Source organism: Triticum urartu, chromosome 2 (assembly GCF_003073215.2).
Source record: "Triticum urartu cultivar G1812 chromosome 2, Tu2.1, whole genome shotgun sequence".
Lineage (NCBI taxonomy): Eukaryota > Viridiplantae > Streptophyta > Magnoliopsida > Poales > Poaceae > Triticum > Triticum urartu.
Window position 1 is genome coordinate 480,900,282 of NC_053023.1, and position 19,598 is coordinate 480,919,879.

Below are 19,598 nucleotides of genomic sequence, written 5' to 3' on the forward strand. Positions count from 1 at the left end.
TAAAAGTTCATGTCACAAAACGCGAGAAGTTCAAAAACATCATTGCAAAAAAAAAGAGTTCAAAAAAGAAACACACAAAACATTTTATTTTTGAAAAAATATCATTCAATTCAAGATATAAACCATGCAAGTCCGAGGACTATGATACTGTAAACCATTGAAAACTTACGAGGAAAACCATACCAAAAGAGAGTAAAGTCTAGTCTGTGAAAACACGATCATTACAAAACCATACAGACATCAGTTCAAGTAGATTTTTTGGAACCATTCAAAATTATTCTGTGAAAAATACCTCCTGAGTACACACATACACATAGATCAGTACGAGTACTCTGTTTTTTCTGACGTGAAAACAATACGAAGGGTCTCACCGTATTTCAAATTATTCTTCACTAGTTGCGAATTTGAGAAAATGTTCAACATGACTAAGTTTCACATTTTCAATAGCATTGCATAGACGTTGAACTGAAATCTTTGGCCTCTTTGAAAGTTTCGCATTTGACAATTCTTTGTGAAATTTCGTGGATAAGCAAATAAGCACTCTGGCAGTAAATGGGTTTGGATTCGTGGACAACAATAATTGATGGATGCAAATAAGCAATCTAGCCCTTTCTCTCAAAAAATAGAAATCGGAAACTTGCTATATACACAATTAAGGAACAAACTGCCTCCTCTGTTTCTTCCCAATTTGGGAAGAACGCAATACAACTAGTACTATGTATAGTATAACTGTGCTCTACTTAGCTGAACGATTAACTCCACACAGCGTCTGCGTCTCCGCCATGCCGCTGTGCTCCCTATCCTCTCGCCACGCTCCAGCGTCCGGCGGCTCGATGAGCATCTCCTGCGCCAAGCTCTCATAGTATGACCCGGCAACCATGTCGCCAAACCACTGCTCATCATCGAGCTCCAGCAAGTCACCTGACAACATGGAGAACAGCGCGCCGCTCAGGATAACGGCCGACTCCTCTGCTGGGCAAGGTACTGGAAGAACAATCTGCTACCGCTAGAACACTAAATTGGTGTCAAGATTGATAAATTAAGGTGTTTTTTTGCAGGTTCAATCTCTGATTATTTTCTTGTGGGGAATCCAATCTTTGGTTTACCTTGTAAAAGTACCTCATTCCGGGCTCCAACCCATTCATGAGGCCATCAAAGACGAAGCCCGGATCCCTCCACCCTACGGTGTCGTTCGCCGGTGCGTTGCACATGTGCTTCTGCTCATACGTCCTCACCTCTGTGCCCACCAACGTCCATCCCATCTCCTCCTCCTTCTCAAGCCCATACCTCACGACCCTCTTTCCGGCGTACGCGCACATGAACATCACCCGCATCTCGTCGGCCCTATCGGCGAACGTGAGGTGCACCTGCTCGGGCCGCGTGGACGAGCTCGCGAAAGAGACCTCGCCAGAGTGGAGGACGCGGTGGCGGCCATGGAGGAGCGGGTTACCGTCGTGGTCGACGTGGTGGTAGGAGTACTCTTTGGCAGTACAGCGAAAGAGGCGGAACTGGTAGGGCGCCTGCAGGTTGGGGAGCCAGGAGGCGGAGCCATTGAGGAAGATGTAGCCGAGAAAGTCGCGGTCGCTGGAGGTAGGGCCTGGGTTGCCGGGAGGGATCGGCCACAAGCAGCTTGGTCGACGGCTGGAGTGGCCGGCTGAACGGACGGGGGGAGAGCGGGAGTGGCTCTTATTTGCAATTTTAATAAAAGACGATCAGTTCAACGAAAATGATAGAATCAGTACAACCCCTCGAATGCATCAGTTCAAGTAGGGTAACAGAATAATATTCTATTACGCGAAACAAAATAACCCAATATATATATATATAGGTGGGAGGGAGGGAGGAGCAGCCAAATAAGGCACCCAAGTAGGAGGAATCCTACTTGGGGTCCCTCCCAAGCCGTGCTCCCTTTCCTTATTTGGAGTGCGGGGAAAGGCAGGGCAGGGTGGCGCCCCCCCTTTCCTTTTCTCCCATGAGAGGGAAAGGAAGGAGGGGCTAGCCCTCCCCCTTTTCCTTCCCTACGGCTGGCTGAACAAGGGAGGGGGCGCACCAGCCCCCTTGTGGGCTGGTCTGTCCCCTCCTTTGGCCCATAAGGCCCATAACTTGTCGGGGGGGGGGTGCCTGGAACCCCTTCCGGTGACCCGATTCCTTCCCGGTACATCCCAGAACACTTCCGGTGTCCAAATACCATCGTCCTATATATCAATCTTTACCTCCCAACCATTTCAAGACTCCTCATCATGTCTGTGATCTCATCCGGTACTCCAAACAACATTCGATCACCAAAACATATAACTCATATAACACTATATCATCAACGAACATTAAGCGTGCGGACCCAACGGGTTCGAGAACTATGTAGACATGATCGAGACACCTCTTCGGTCAATAACCAATAGAGGAACCTAGATGCCCATATTGGCTCCTACATATTCTACGAAGATCTTTATCGGTCGAACTGTTATGACAACATACGTAATTCCCTTTGTCCACATCGGTATGTTACTTGCCCGAGATTCGATCGTCGGTATCTTCATACCCAGTTCAATCTCGTTACCGGCAAGTCTCTTTACTCGTTCCGTAATACATCACCTTGTGACTAACTCCTTAGTCATTTTCTTGCAAGCTTATCATGTGTATTACCGAGAGGGCCTAGAGATACCTCTCGGATACTTAGAGTGACAAATCCTAATCTCGAACTATGCCAACTCAACAAACACCTTTGGGAGATACCTGTAGAGAATCTTTATGATTACCCAATTACGTTGTGATGTTTGATAGCACACAAGGTATTCCTATGGTATCCAGGAGTTGCATAATCTCATAGTCAAAGGAATAAGTATTTGACATGAAGAAAGCAATAGCAATAAACTGAATGATCATTATGCTAAGCTAACAGATGAGTCTTGTCCATCACATCATTCTCCTAATGATGTGATCCCGTTATCAAATGACAACACATGTCTATGTTTAGGAAACCTTAACCATCTTTTATCAATGAGCTAGTCTAGTAGAGGCTTACTAGGGACACGGCAGTTGTTTATGTATTCACACATGTATTTAAGTTTCTGATCAATAAAATTCTAGCATGAATAACAAACCTTTATCATGATTTCGGAAATATAATAATAACCATTTTATTATTGCCTCTAGGGAATATTTCCATCAACCATGCCAAGTTTGGTGATTTTTAGGCGATTTTTAGATTTACAGTAATTTAAAAACCAAGTATTTCAATGTTTCCGGCCGAGCCACGATGCCAAGGTGTTTGAAATTCATTCCCATTTCTTGCATGGGACCTAAACATTCACCCAAGGACACATATATGTATTTTAAACTCATGTGCGTGCACTGAAGCATGTGCTTGTAGTTCAAATTTGAATTATGCACATTAAATGCCTAGAAACTTAATTAATGTATAAAAAGGCCAAATGAACCCTAAATAATTCCAAATTTTAACATGACACTCGTATAGTTGCATGTTCACTACAAATAAATGTTCTAGCAATTCAAACACCATCATTCTCTTCGTAATACCATTTTGTCTTTCAAATCAGAATGAAAAAATCAGGTACACCACAAACAGTTTACTAGCAAGAACCGTGTGCGATGCGATATAAAATATCTTGACGCACCCTCTAGTATGGCCTATGCCGGAAGCTTCGTCGTCTACAGTCCAGAACTCGCGCTTCAACCACACACCACGCCAGTTTCTCATGGCATCGAGTGAAAAATTTCAGGAACCGAGGAAATATCTAGATTCCCGCCCCTCCCCCAACCAAAATCCACATTTCCACTATTCCTCCTTCCTTTCCAAGTTCAAACCTTCACTGCTTACTTGCAGCGCTGCCTCCTCGCCGGGGACCCTTCTTCTTGCAGCATGGCCTCGTCGATATAGTTAGGTAATCCACACCCCATCCCCATCATCCTCCTCCTTCTCCATCCCACATGCCCTGACCGACGGTGCGACACCTTCTACCCAAATCACTGCCCCGTCCTCCAAATAAGTGCCGCCCACAACCATTTTACATGCAGTATAGCAAGGAGCTCAGGAGCATCTGGTAGTGGAGAAGCAAATCACGGCCGCATGCACGGATGAGGTCGCGATGGCTGCCATGCCTACCGACCGCCAGATCTTGGAGGAGCACCTCGCCTTCGAGGCCACCGTCGATGCTGCCACACGGTTGGCTACTTTATACTATAGTTCGTGGTATTTTCTCAAGGCCACCGCCGGTGCCTTCATGTGAATTTTCCTCTGTGATGTTAGTATGCAATCTAATGTTCTAAAATGTAATGTTTATTTAATAGTTTGGTCCAAAAATTGCTACATTTCCTAGTAGTTATCAAGAATTCTTGGTTTGGTTAATTGTCTTATCTTCTAGTATATGTTCTATTCTGCCATGTGGTGCTCAGTTAACTGTTTGGTTCATTTGTTCTGCTGTCTAGTTAACTGTTTGGTTCAATTTGGCAATATGATGTTCATTTGTTGTGGGTACAGTTCTGTATAGTTACGCATGTGAGAAATAAATTGAGTTTGGTTGTGCTAAATACACGAGAAACATACACAATTTCTCTATTTCCAAGTTTTTTAGCAAGGTCCGTGTTATCCTTGGGTCTCGGTGGTGTTGTAGAGGTCTTAGGCGTTGGTGTGTAGCGGCTTGGTTGCTCTATGATTTGCCTCATCACCATTGGCATGAGGTTGGTCTAGGTCGACTTAATCTATTGGATCTGGAATTTGTCTATTTTTCAGTAACATACTCTATTGATAGTATGCCAACTCTTGAATAACCTGATCAAGATCCGCCATATATGTGTTGCAGGGAAACAATGGGACGCAATGAGGTTTACCATCGAGGTTTGCAAATGCATGGTCCTTTGGCTAATAGCACATTATTGTGCAGTTGAAGGAATCATTCTAATATTTAGGTTTTTAACAATGTGGTCTTGCACATGTAGGTCCTGCTGTCAGAGGTTTAGGCCCACTGTTCGACCCATTTTGCCTATGGGGAAATGAGATGTCCATGAATACCAGTCAAGTCAAGAAACTCATAAAATTGTTAGGATAAAGAAACTTGCGACGAATAATAGCAAGATCTTTGTTTGCACAATGAAGAAGACATCAGTCAACTATAGGATGGTACTAACTCGTTTACCTTGTTTTTTCCCTTGTGCCATTTCAAATTTAGAACTATTTATGCATATCTTTGTTTTCAGTCCTTTCGAAAGCAGTTCACTGATGATTACCTCTCGCATGGTCAAGAGGTGAGGAAGGTATTCATTCAACACCCATGGTACAATATTGAAGTCTTACTCAAGAGGGAGAAGGTTGGGCGGGCAATTGTCTGTAGCCACTGGCCTAAAGTTGCAAGGACATTCAACATCACTGAAGGCTCAATGTTTGCCTTTCGCTTCTGCAGTTTCCCTAATGAGATTCATCTCTCTATTTACCGTGTATGATACTACTTTCCAAAGGTTTTCGATGTTACATGTGAAACTTGGTGCTGTTGTGTAATGGCGTAGCTAGCTATATGCCTATATGGTGTAACTAAGTGCTGAAGCTATTTGATGTAATTCAATTATGTAATCCTGGTTGTCATAATACAAATATGAAATATATGGTGTGTTTTATAAGGAATGTCAATTTTATTACTAACTGATTATCAATAATAGACCAATTAGCATGCTTATTGGGGTTTTCTATTGCAAACAGTTTCTCAGACAACACCGTGGGCGATGAACTCAAACAACCCACACGGTTTCTAGAAAGTAGCGCGTCAGATCAAAGAAGAATCACACATGACTTCTGTCATAGAACTATTTGCATTAGGCCACCTTGCACAAACATTTCCACATAAAAAATTGTGTGTGATATACATATGAATGGACACGTGTTTCTGGGATTCACTGTGTGGGATGTACATACGAACAGAAAATGATTGGGCATGTATAATTGTCTCCGCTGCGTCGCCCAATCGCACATGAGCTCATTTGCCCCGCGTGTGTGACCGGAGGACCTATTCCTGATGGTTTCTGGGTTGTCCGGAAAGGACCCCCCTATCACACACACAGGCCAGGCGACGGTTTAAAACCCCATCACAGAAAGGGGGTTAAACCGTTTGTATAGCAGGGTGCCGCATAAGTGATTACTTCTCTGAAAAATATCTTCATGCTCATAAGAAATAAGCTGCCTTACAGGAAATATTTAACTTTGTGCAAATTGAAGAAGAGAATCTCCCTCAAGCTTGGGGGAGACTTCTCCAATTACTTAATTCTTTGCCTGATCACCCTCTTAAGAAAAATGAAATTCTTGATACCTTTTATAATGGACTAACCGATGCTTCTAGGGATGACCTAGATAATTGTGCTGGTTGAGTTTTCAGGGAACGAACTATTGAACAAGCTGAAGAGCTATTGAATAATATATTGAGGAATGATAATAATTGGACACTTCCCGAACCACCCCCTAACACTACAAAAAAATACACTTCTGTGATGATACATGTTTGTCACAGTAGGTCACGTTTCCTGTCATGTATGTACATCTATGACGATTTTATGACAGAATCAAGATAGTCATACATGTGCTGTCGTAGAAGTGTTCCATGACATTACCAAAATTATCATCACGGAAGTGTACACTTCCATGACGATAAATGGCGCGTCATGGAAGTGCTTTCGTCAAGGGTGACTGACACGTGTCATCCACCGTAACGGGTCGCCGTTAAGCTATCGGGTCCAGTTTTGGATCCGATAACCCATTAATAGCCTAGACCAATGGGGATTTTCCATGTTTAAAATTCTCATTGGCGGGAGGAAACATGTGTTGGCTCACCATTGGGACAGATGTCATCCACTCACTGGACGGGAGGCGCCTATGATAGGTCGACACGTGACACGGCCCAACAGAGGCACATTCCGGTGAAAAGGCCAACCTGTTTGACTTGGTCAAAGAGGTAGCGGGCCGGCCCACGGAAAGCCTGTTAACGGCCTGTTACCATATAGCCCATATACAGTCCGCTAGGTCACGACCCATTACGTCTTACTCGGATTAGGCCCAGTAGCTTCATCTGGGCCGTCCAGTATGATTCCGGCCCGTTGTAATTTCCGGCCCATGTCTGGCCCATGACGTCTTTCTGCCCATATGAGGCCGTTTGTAAATCTTGGCCCATTAACGGCCCGTGGTGAAACTGGCCCGTAATGAACGGTGTATTGCTTTATGCCCATTAACAGCCCATTAGTCATTCGGTCGTTTCCATCTCATGTTAACTTTCGGCCTTCTACGTGCACATTTATTCTTGGGCTCATTTCCAGAATTCGATTACTTACGGTCCATTACTGGCCTGTTCAGCTTGTGGGCCAAATTCAGCCCGTGGTTACAGTCGGCCTGCTTGTGGCCCGTTAACATGTTGGGCTGCTTTCATAGCGTCATCAATTACGGCCTATTGCCGGCCCATTATAGTCGGGCCATAAATAGACGATTTTCACTCTAGCCCGTTTACGGCCTATTTTGCGGTCTGTCATTGGTCCATGAATAGTATGGCCCATGTTTGGCAAAACGATTATACGGCCTGTAGAAGGCCCATAGATGAGACGGCCCGTAGAAGGCCCATGGATCCTACGGCCCGTAGAAGGCCCATGGATCCTACGGCCTGTGGAAGGCCCATGGATCGTATAGCCCGTGAAGGGCCATGGTCACTACGCAGGTAGTAGGACCATGGTCACAACAGTCCGTGTGTTGCCATGGTTATTGTGGCCTAGTTTATTGTGGCCACTAGAAAACACAGAAAAAGAACTACAATGACTACAAGCAAACAACTAAACAAGACAATATGGAAATAAATAAGCAAGGAACTAACGCAAGGCTATTACGGCTATTATACATATTACATCCACTGGGCATCAAAGTTCGCCGCCAGTGCAAATATAGGGAACAAAGCGGCATATTACATACACTGGCCGTCTAAATTGCTGCCAGGACCCCGATCCTAAGTCACACCGATCTAGCATGTAACACATCATATCAGTTTGCGGCCTCACGCACGGTATTCCCATGGGTGCCACCTTACCTGGCCCGAATCCGTGCCTTTTGGCTCACGTATATGATAGTGTCGCTAGCATCGATATGACAAAGAACCCAGGCCGACATGACTAGTCGTGAATCCAAAGTGGTACTAACTTACAGGGACATGCATACATGACCCAGCAACAAACATGTCGGTCATCAGCGAGTGAATCCGGGCTGTAGCAGCTGGGCTAATAGGACTCCGGTAGACACCGCGTGACATTTCCCCCAAGGGACAGACACATGCCGGCCAGCCTAAGTGTTCCGGAGCAGTAGCAAGCTACCATGGCTCAGTGGAAGCACTAGGAGACATTTCCCAATAAGAGAGGCTACCAAGTATAAACAACTAGGTTGTTGGATCCCACACATACCAAGCATTTCAATAACATACACACAACATGCTCGATATGTGCAAATACAACATGGCATCACAACATAACTCCATGACTCAAAGTATTTATTCATTAGGCTTCGAGGATCCAGATATTACAAACCTGGGTCTCACGACCCAACATTCTGAGCATACAAACAACAGAAGCATAACATGTCTGAGTACAAACAATTACAAATGAAAAGGGCTGAGAAGCCTAACTATCTACAAGATCCTCCCAAGGGTACAAGATCTTAGATGAGGTAACAAGCTAAACGTCGAAGTCCACGCGGAACTACAAGTGAGACTGAAGTCTCTCTGCAAAAAACATAAATTAAGCAAACGTGAGTACAAATGTACCCAGCAAGACTTACATCAGAACTTGCTACATATGCATCAATATCAACAAAGGGGTGGTGGAGTTTAACTGCAGCAAGCCAGCTTTGACTCAGTGGCTATCCTGAACTATGTCTGCAAGTAACTCTTTTGGGGTGGCTCACACGAGTACACATATTCACCATATCAATACACCAGTATGGATCCGCTCTCGTCTCCCTATGAGGACGCCATCCATAGCACTCACGCTTATCTTGCGCATTTTAGAGTATCCTCTTTCACTTGTCTATGAACTGTATAGGCAACCCAGAGGTCCTTAACCACGGACGCGGCTATTCGAATAGATCATTTATAACCCTGCAGGGGCGTACCTCTTCACACACGCTCTTGCCACTTACCACCATGTACACGTCGTGTATCTCGGCAACCTTCAAGCGGAAGCCTGGCGAGGGAGTCGTCCATGACCTGACTAGCCACACAAGTCTCTAGTCCAGGTTTATCGCCTATTCGGGTTCCATCCGCAAGGAGATCCGGCCAGGGTTTTGCTCACGGCCCCAAACGATGAGAGCAGGGTTCCCGAGGCACCAAACTGACATCTCGGTACACCGTGCCTCGTGTCTCTACCGCATCATAGCCCACCCCTAGCATCAGCACTACACACGCCCCCCAACACATATCCTACAAACACCAAAAACTAGTTGCAACTCCTGGACAGAGATTGAGGCGATTAATAAGCCGAGAGGGGTCGAGTTACCGGAACCCAATGTGTGGTAGTAACTGTTCATGGATCACAAACACAGAACTCAGTTCTTGTGGACGGTTTCAATTAGACAACCCACCATGTACTCCTACATGGCTTCTCACCGCACCTTTAACAAATTGTGTGCACACACTTAGCTCTCAATAGCAAGACATTTTCACCACATTCCAATTCATCCCTGACGAATCAGACCTGACTCAACTCTAAGCAGTAGTAGGCATGACAACAAGCATGAATGAGTAGGCACATCAGGGCTCAAACAACTCCTACTCATGCTAGTGGGTTTCATCTATTTACTATGGCAAAGGCAGGTCATGCAGAGGAAAGGGGTTCAACTACCGCAGCCTGTAACAATTGAAGCGTTGTTGTCTTAATGCAGTAAAAGAGAGCAGAAGCGAGAGAGTGGGATTGTATCGGAATGAACAAGGGGGTTTTGCTTGCCTGGCACTTTTGAAGATAGTATAGTTCTTCATCGGTGTCATCGATCTCATCGTCGGAACCACGTCTACTGAGAGGGGACACATACCGGCAACAGAGAGGGAACACAATCAATGCAATGCAGCAATATGATGCATGATCATGACATTGCAATATGCTGTGGTTTGAGCTAATGCAACTAGCAACTATTTAAATGAAGTTGGTTTGAATCCAAGATTCAAATTAAAACTCCATATGTGATTATTCATATGCCATTTAAATTATTTTACTTATACAGTGGATATAAGTTTCTTGGACATGCATGAAACCAGTACCAATGGATAGATTGGATTTTTTTGATAATTTTTCATATATAGATCTTTTCAATCTGAGTTATAGATTATTTTCTATGATTTTTAGAAGTTCTAAACATTTTCTGGAATTTCAAGATCATTTAGAATTAGAAATAATCCAGGAAAATGATTACTGCGTCATCAGTGTGTCATGCTGATGTCAGCTAGTCAACAATGTCAGCCCAGGTCAAACCTGGCAGCTGGGGCCTACATGTCAGTCACACAGTGGCTAACAGGATTTAGTTAAAACCTAACTATTAGTTAACACGGCTGGGGCTTAGTAGTCACTTGGTCAGGGGGTTAACTAACTAGTAATTAGGCCCTAATGATGGTGCAACATCGGCGGGTTAGTGCCGGTGAAAATCGGAGCACGGCGGCGTTCACCGTCCGGCCAACTCCGGCATCGGGAGGACGTGTGGCTGGTCTTGTTGGAATGGCCGCGACGCGGCGCGTCCAGCCGTGGCTGCCGTTGTGGCTAGGGTGGCCGGTAGCGGCAACTGCGTCGAGCGAGGCGGTAGACGGAGCTCAGGCACCGATGAAGACGATGTTATGGTGCAGCTACGGACGAACCGATGGGTGCTTTCGGCTCCTAGGAACATCGCAATCCCGAGGGCGTGCTCAGGCGTGAGCTAAGGCATCTATGGCCACAGCGGCACCATGGCCGGCGGCAACAGGCTCATGGCCATGATGGCTAGGCGGGTTAGAGGACAAAATCGATAGCGGCGCTAGCGGGGGAAGATTCGTGAGCTCACAGGGAGGTGGAGTAGTTGGTCAGCACACTCGGGGGCGTCCGGGAGCCAGCGAATCAACGACGGGGAGGTCCGGTGACCGGTGGTGGAGAAGACGGCGATGGCGTCGCTGCGGTGCCTCCGGGATCGCCTGCTTCTTCGTCGAGTAGCCTTGTGTCGTCGTGGAGCTCTGGACACGGTCGGAGAAGTGACGGGGAGGCGGTGGATGCGGCGGTGCTCATCGGCGTTCTCGGGCGCTCACGAATAGAGAGAAGGGATGGAGTAGAGGAGGGGATGAGCTCGAGGGAGATCCAGAGAGAGGAGGGGAAAGCAAGAGGGGTCAGCGCGTTCTCCAGGCGCTGTTGGGATGAAGGGGAGCTCGCTAGCGCGAAGCAGGAGCTAGCACGGTCGGCGTCGTTCTCTGGTTAGCCTCTGCCTTCTGGCAGGGGTAGAAGACAAGGATGCACTTATGGGCTGGGGCTCATGTGCTGTGCCAGGTGGCTGTGCCAGGTGGGCTACAGCTAAAAACTTCTCTCTCTTTCTCTCTCTCTCTCATTTCTGTTTTCTAATTTACTTTTGTTTTCTAACTGTTTGCCTCTGTTTCGATTTAGTTTAACACCAAATCATTTCTTATAAATTCTGGAAAAACTTTGAGGATGCAAAATGGATTATTACAGAGCCCAGCATATTTTCCAAAATTATTGGAGCTATAATATTACTTATAGAATTTTATAACTCCAATTCAAATAAGTAGTTAGTTAATTCAAAGACCTAAAATGCCAATGAAAAATATGCATCATCACAGGATAATGTTTTCACGTTTTCCCCTAAATTATGAACATTTTTAAGGCCATTTTGGGATCATTGAAAATATATTTGGGTTGAACCTATTTGAGTTCCATTTGATGCTAGGGTTGAACATCCCCCATTTCAAATTCATCTGAAATTATATATGATGACATGAATGCTTATGCAACTAACTACAACCAAATTCTAGGGCTGTGACAACTCACCCCCACTAAACAAGAATCTCGTCCCGAGATTCAAGACATGTGGTAAGAAGACAGAGGGGGCACCGAGCTAACACGATCTTCATGATCCAATTTCATTTCTCGAAGATGTTGATTCATTGATTCAAAATGATCTTGACGTCTTTGCTTTCGAGATCTTCATCCAACACGACGACCAAAATAATGGGAAACCCTACAAGAATTGATCTTCTCAAAGATCGAGCAACTCATGACGAACTCACGAAATGAGACATTAGAACACCTCTTGAGTTGATACAGAAAACACACACCAGAGATGATGGTAAGGATCTGATGACGAACATTTAATTTGGTAGGCAAAAATTCCACGCTTGAAAAGATGGTGAACTAGCTTTAGAGTAGCGAGGAGATATATTGCCCTTAATACCACAATGGAGCACCTTACGGAAGGTGTGACAGAACTATTCCCTTAAGTGGCAAAAATAATTACTTTTGATACAAGGGTCATTGAAACTCTTCATACCATGCTAAGGCAGTTCATAAATGATCATTTGAAGGAGTTCAAAGGAATGGCATACTTAGTTTGGAAAAGAAACTAGAGTTATAGAACAACTCGGCAAACAGGAGCTTCCAATTGATACCGATGATATAACCTTGTAACTGAGTGTGCTTTCAAGAACTATAGCATTCCATACTCATCAAGATCTTACCAACATCCGTGCCAAGGATCCTGGGAACACATCATACTACCATGGTGAACAATGATGGAGAATGCAGATGCAAAGGAAGACAACACTTTCTCAGATTTCACCTTAGCGATGCCAAGGAAACAAAATCTGGATGGTCGACCGAGAGACATTTAGCACTTCGCTTCTAATGTTCTCCTTGACGTTCTACATACCACAGTCATACTTAAAGCATTAACGTAACCATCAAGTATAGGTCGGACTATGGGAAGACAAAGGATCCATAAGGAACAACTTCTTGAATAAGTCATGCGAAATCCTCATGGGAAGTGACCAAACAGCTTAATTAAGATACTACAATAATAGTGCTTACAGCTAGGTGCGTCCACTTCACTGGAACCTATATCATAGTTCTTGGAAGAAGTTCCAACCATCATCTCTGCTTGAGATTCAAATCTGGTTGGTAACAGGATAATTCAGACAACGTCTGAGAAGGAAAGGTTGCAACACAAATCGGCGAGATGACGTTGCGAGATTCTCGGGAGAGGAACTACGGTAGCAAGCTCCAAAACATGAGTGGTTCTGCTACACACATGTGAACACGCTGTACCAGACAAGCATGACCACGTAGTAGTCTTATGATAAAACACTACTGAGTTTAGGTTGGGAACCATCATCGAGGATAATGAAGTCCTAACATAAGTCATGATTCTTAAGAAGGAACTTCTTCTCCCTGAGCAAATCAATCAGTGGTTTTGTGTGCTAGGGAATTCATATGTAGTGGAGGTAATTAATCTACCAAACCATAGAATACATTCGCACATGCATAAATAACTTGGGATGGTACCATAGGAAACCAAAACAATCTTTCTCGAACTCACGGCGACAACTTGCACCAAATGCACGTGAATCAGAGAAAGTCACTTCTTTCATCCAACATATGATTCATGAACGGGGCATGAAGATAATGCTTTTAGAAGTTTCCAACACTAGCTGGATGTTCAACACGAATCATGGAGGAGATAAAGATGTTGCTGATGGGCTCAACAACAAGTCATCAAGATTCCCATGAAGATGGAATTCCACAACTATGTGAACAAGGCGATGGCATTGGTCAGAACAAAAGATATAACGGAGAATGCTCGAGGAAGAACCATGAGTAAGACAACATTAAGAACATTGTTGGTTCTGATTTGATTTGAGGATAGCCCACACTCAAATCGAAGTTTTGATAAGACAATAGGTCCAACAACTATCACAGGGACCAATCGATGAACATATTATCTTTCTTCAACACACACAATTATATCCCTTGAAATGGACTAAGCTAGACAAGCCTTTATCCTCCAACTCTCCAAGTTGTTGTTTGGCTTAACCAACTAGCTCAGGGGTATCCAACACAGATTCCTGGAGAAGGGGTGGTTACAAGAAACCAACTTGATCATGAACTCAACATAGCGGTCAGCTGACAACCTCGTAATACTTCCGAGAAGATATTCAAAAAATCATGAACCAGCGATATGTTACTAAGCTCGAGAATAATCTTGCTTTTCAGGGCAAGGTGATGTGACCAAGAGAGTGATGGAGTGACACAATCCTATCTCATTGATCGAGGAGTGCACCAGGGAAAATGGACTAGGTAGCACGATCAATCTTAGAATGATGGTTCAGTATCCAACACGCTAAGAGTGAGAGTATTGTCCATTAACTACCAAGCAATGAGGTTGCTAGGAGTATTGATTTCACACATCACAGTTCACTTGTCGGCATTCTGGTTACAACAACACGAGACCAAGGAATGAATAATGATGGCGAGAAGTATCACTGCGTCAAGAGATCATAAGAGGTGGTGCAATTCTCATGACATTCTTGACATAAAGATGGTAACACTCCAAGCTAGAACGGAGCAAAGGCTGGATTGGCATTTTGATGCACGGAATACAACTACTTTGACCCAATCCTCGAAGTGGACAAGGTACTGGAGTTTGTTTCTCCTAGCCATTCCAAAATAGAATGGCTTGACAGACCACATGAATATGAGGTATCGATGAGCATGAATGTACAACTACTCCTGACTATCAACTAATATACTAGGGTCAGAATAACAATTAAAGAGGGACAACTCAAGGAACATATATCTTTCTGGGTTGTGGATGCATAGTTTAGTATGTCGAGCAAGTTCAACATATTTTTCGGATAACCCATGCAGAAGAGGAGGACTAGCAGAGTCACAATATGAATGGAGTACTCATCAAGAGCACTCTGGTTGTGATCTTTTTGGTTCAAAAGAACTTCTGCCATATTGGTCCATGGTATTGGAAGAATGATATACCATGGACCTCAAAGACTATCACAAAGGTTACTAATATCCTAAAGGAATGAGCAAACACTACCAACTCGAGGTAAGTAGAGTGAATCTTGGGCTGAAGAACCCAAAAGTAGAAGGCCTACTAACTAAATGGCATCATGGGATGCTTTCTAGAATGACGGCCAGAATCATCACACTGGGAACACAAAACATGGTTAGATTACTAGGTGATCCTCTAAGACACCTAGGGTCATAATAATAGCTTCAACATATATGTAGAGGCAACAGACTACCTCAACACACTGGTTAGTGTGGTTAATCTGGCCCAAAGGACATCGGGAACAGGAAGAAAGATTTGCAAGTGCATCAAACTATTTAGAAACCTGGGATGACTTGGACATCATAACGGCTGTAAATGCTTAAAAAGATTTGAGACATCCTGCAAAATGGTGGCATAACCACTTAACATCACAATATCAAGGTTCTGAGGCCAGTTATGAACACACGGAAGTAGTAGGAACTAAATCGAGGCTTGAAACCATCAATCCTATAAGTCTCTATCATAGTAACTCGTCATCCTGATAGATAGATAAGAATGCCTAGTTTCTTAACCCCGTAGGAAAGATAGGATGACTCGGATCAGAAGGGCATAAGGTATAAGGAGTAAAAAGAGCCCTACGTTCCCTTCCACGATCAATTCCCTTATATAACTAAAGAATTTCTAGACTCAACTTCGACCAGTTTGGCTTGGTAATCCTATAGGCAGTCAGGCTCTAATACCAAAGATGTCAGGACCCCGATCCTAAGTCACACCGATCTAGCATGTAACACATCATATCACTTTGCGGCCTCATGCATGGTATTCCCACGGGTGCCACCTTACCTGGCCCGGGACCGTTTGCGCCTTTTGGCTCACGTATATGATAGTGTCGCTAGCATCGATATGACAAAGAACCCAGGCCGACATGACTAGTCGTGAATCCAAAGTGGCACTAACTTACAGGGACATGCATACATGACCCAGCAACGAGCGTGTCGGTCATCAGCGAGTGAATCCGGGCTGTAGCAGCTGGGCTAACAGGACTCCGGTAGTCACCGTGTGACATTTCCCCCAAGGGACAGACACAGGAACAAAGAAGGACACATGCCGGCCAGCCTATGTGTTCCGGAGCAGTAGCAAGATACCATGGCTCAGTGGAAGCACTAGGAGACATTTCCCCATAAGAGAGGCTACCAAGTATAAACAACTAGGTTGTCGGATCCCACACATACCAAGCATTTCAATAACATACACACAATATGCTCGATATGTGCAAATACAACATGGCATCACAACATAACTCTATGACTCAAAGTATTTATTCATTAGGCTCCGAGGAGCCAGATATTACAACATGGGTCTCACGACCCAACATTCAAAGCATACAAACAATGGAAGAATAACATGTCTGAGTACAGACAACTACAAATGAAAAGGGTTGAGAAAACTGACTATCTACAAGATCCTGCCAAAGGTACAAGATCGTAGATGAGGTAACAAGCTAAACGCCGAAGTCCACACGGAACTACCAGTGAGACTGAAGTCTCTCTGCAAAAACATAAATTCAGCAAACGTGAGTACATATGTACTCAGCAAGACATACATTAGAACTAGCTACATATGCATCAGTATCAACAAAGGGGGTGGTGGAGTTTAACTGCAGCAAGCCCGCTTTGACTCAGTGGCTATCCTGAACTATGTCTGCAAGTAACTCTTTTGGGGTGGCGCACACGAGTCCACATATTCACCATATCAATACACCACTATGGATCCGCTCCCATCTCCCTACGAGGACGCCATCCATAGCACTCACGATTATCTTGCGCATTTTAGAATATCGACTTTCACTTGTCTATGAACTGTATAGGCAACCCAGAGGTCCTTTACCGCGGAGGCGACTATTCGAATAGATCATTTATAACCCTGCAGGGGTGTACTTCTTCACATACGCTCTCGCCACTTACTCCCATGTACACGTCTTGTATCTCGGCAACCTTCAAGCGGAAGCCTGGCGAGGGAGTTATCCACGACCTGACTATACACACAAGTCTCTAGTCCAGGTTTATCGCCTATTTGGGTTCCATCCGCAAGGAGATCCGGCCGGGGTTTCGCTCACAGCCCCAAACGATGAGAGCAGGGTTCCCGAGGCACCAAACGGGTGTCTCTGTACACCGTGCCTCATGTCTCTACCACATCATAGCACCCCTAGGGCCAGCACTACGCACGACCCCCAACACATATCCTACAAACACCAGAAACTAGTTGCAACTCCTAGACAGAGATCGAGGCGATTAATAAGCCGAGAGGGGTCGACTTACCGGAACCCAATGTGTGGTAGTAACTGTTCATGGATCACAAACAAAGAACTCATTTCTTGAGGAGTGTACTCCTACATGGCCTCTCACCACTACCTTTACCATATCGTGTTCACACACTTAGCTCTCAACAGAAAGACCTGTTCACCACATTCCAATTCATCCCCGATGAATCAGACCTGACTCAACTCTAAGCAGTAGCAGGCATGACAACAAGCATGAATGAGTAGGCACATCCGGGATCACACAACTCCTACTCATGCTAGTGGGTTTCATTTATTTACTGTGGCAAAGACAGGTCATGCAGAGGAAAGGGGTTCAACTACCGCAGCCTGTAACAGTTGAAGCGTTGTTGTCTTAATGCAGTAAAAGAGAGCAGAAGCTAGAGAGTGGGATTGTATCGGGATGAACAAGGGGGTTTTTCTTTCCTAGCACTTCTGAAGATAGTATAGGTCTTCATCGGTGTCATCGATCTCATCGTCGGAACCACGTCTACTGAGAGGGGACAAAGACCGGCAACAAAGAAGGAACACAATCAATGCAATGCAGCAATATGATGCATGATCATGACATGGCAATATGTTGTGGTCTGTGCTAATGCAACTAGCAACAATTTAAATGAAGTTTGTTTGAATCCAAGATTCAAATTCAAACACCATATGTGATTATTCATATGCCATTTAAGTGATTTCACTTATACAGTAGGTATAAGTTGCTTGGACATGCATGAAACCAGTACAAATGGATAGATTGGATTTTTCTGATAATTTTTCATATATAAATCTTTTCAATCTGAGTTATAGATTATTTTCTATGATTTTTAGAAGTTCTAAACATTTTCTGGAATTTCCAAATCATTCAGAATTAGAAATAATCCAGGAAAATGATTACTGCGTCATCAATGTGTCATGCTGACGTCAGCTAGTCAACAACTTCATCCCAGGTCAAACCTGATGGCTGGGTGCTACATGTCAGTCACACAGTGGCTAACATGATTTAGTTAAAATGTAATTATCAGTAAACACGGTTGGGGCCCAACGGTCAGTGGGTTAACTAACTAGTAATTAGGCCCTAATGATGGTCCCACGTCAGCGGGTTAGTGTCGGCGATAACCGAAGCATGGCGGCGTTCGCCGTCCGGCCAACTCTGGCGTCGGGAGGACGTGCGGCTGGTATCGTTGGAACGGCCGCGACGCGGCGCGTCCAGCGTTGGCTGCAGTTGCGGCTGGGGTGGCCAGTAGCGGCAACTGCAGCGAGAGAGGCGGCGGCCGGAGCTTAGGCACCGACGAAGACGATGCTTTGGTGCAGCTACGTATGAACCGATGGGTGCTTTCGGCTCCTGGGAACATCATAATCCCAAGGGCGTGCTCAGGCGCGAGCTAAGGCATCTATGGCCACGGCGGCGCCATGGCCGGCGGCAACAAGCTCACGGCCACGACGGCTAGGCGGGTTAGAGGACGAAATTGATAGCGGTTCTAGTGGGGAAAGATTCATCAGCTCACACAGATGCAGAGTAGTTGGTCAGCACGCTCGGGGGAGTCCGGGAGCCAGCGAATTGGCAACGGGGAGGTCCGGTGACCAATGGTGGAGAAGACGGCGATGGCATCGCTGCGGTGCCTCCGGGATCGCCTGCTTCGTCGTCGAGTAGCCTTGTGTCGTCGTGGAGCTCTGGACACGGTCGGAGAAGCGAGGGGGAGGCGGTGGGCGCGGCGGTGCTCATGGGCGTTCTCGGGTGCTCTCGAACAGAGAGAAGGGAGGGAGCAGAGGAGGGGATGAGCTCGAGGGAGGTCTAGAGAGAGGAGGGGAAAGCGAGAGGGGCCAGCGCATTCTCCAGACACTGTTGGGATGAAGGGGAGCTTGCCAGGGTGAAGCAGGATCTGGCATGGCCGGCGCCTTGCTCTGGTTCGCCTCTGCCTTCTGGTAGGGTTAGAATACAAGGATGCCCTTGTGGGCTGGGCCTCCTGTGCTGTGCTAGGTGGCTGTGCCAGGTGGGCTACAGCTAAACACTTCTCTCTCTCCCTTTTCTGTTTTCTAATATGCTTTTGTTTTCTAATTGTTTGCCTCTGTTTCGATTTAGTTTAACACCAAATCATTTCTTATAAATTCTGGAAAAACTTTGAGGACGCAAAATGGATTATTACACAGCCCCACCATATTTTCCAAAATTATTGGAGCTATAATATTACTTATAGAATTTTACAACTCCAATTCAAATAAGTAGTCAGTTAATTCAAA

The 19,598-nt window shown here is 45.1% G+C and overlaps 1 pseudogene; it reads right to left on the reverse strand.

Moving 5' to 3' along the window:
* Window positions 1-607: 607 nt before the first annotated feature.
* LOC125537095 overlaps window positions 608-19,598 on the reverse strand; it is a 165,502-nt pseudogene continuing 146,511 nt past the window's right edge.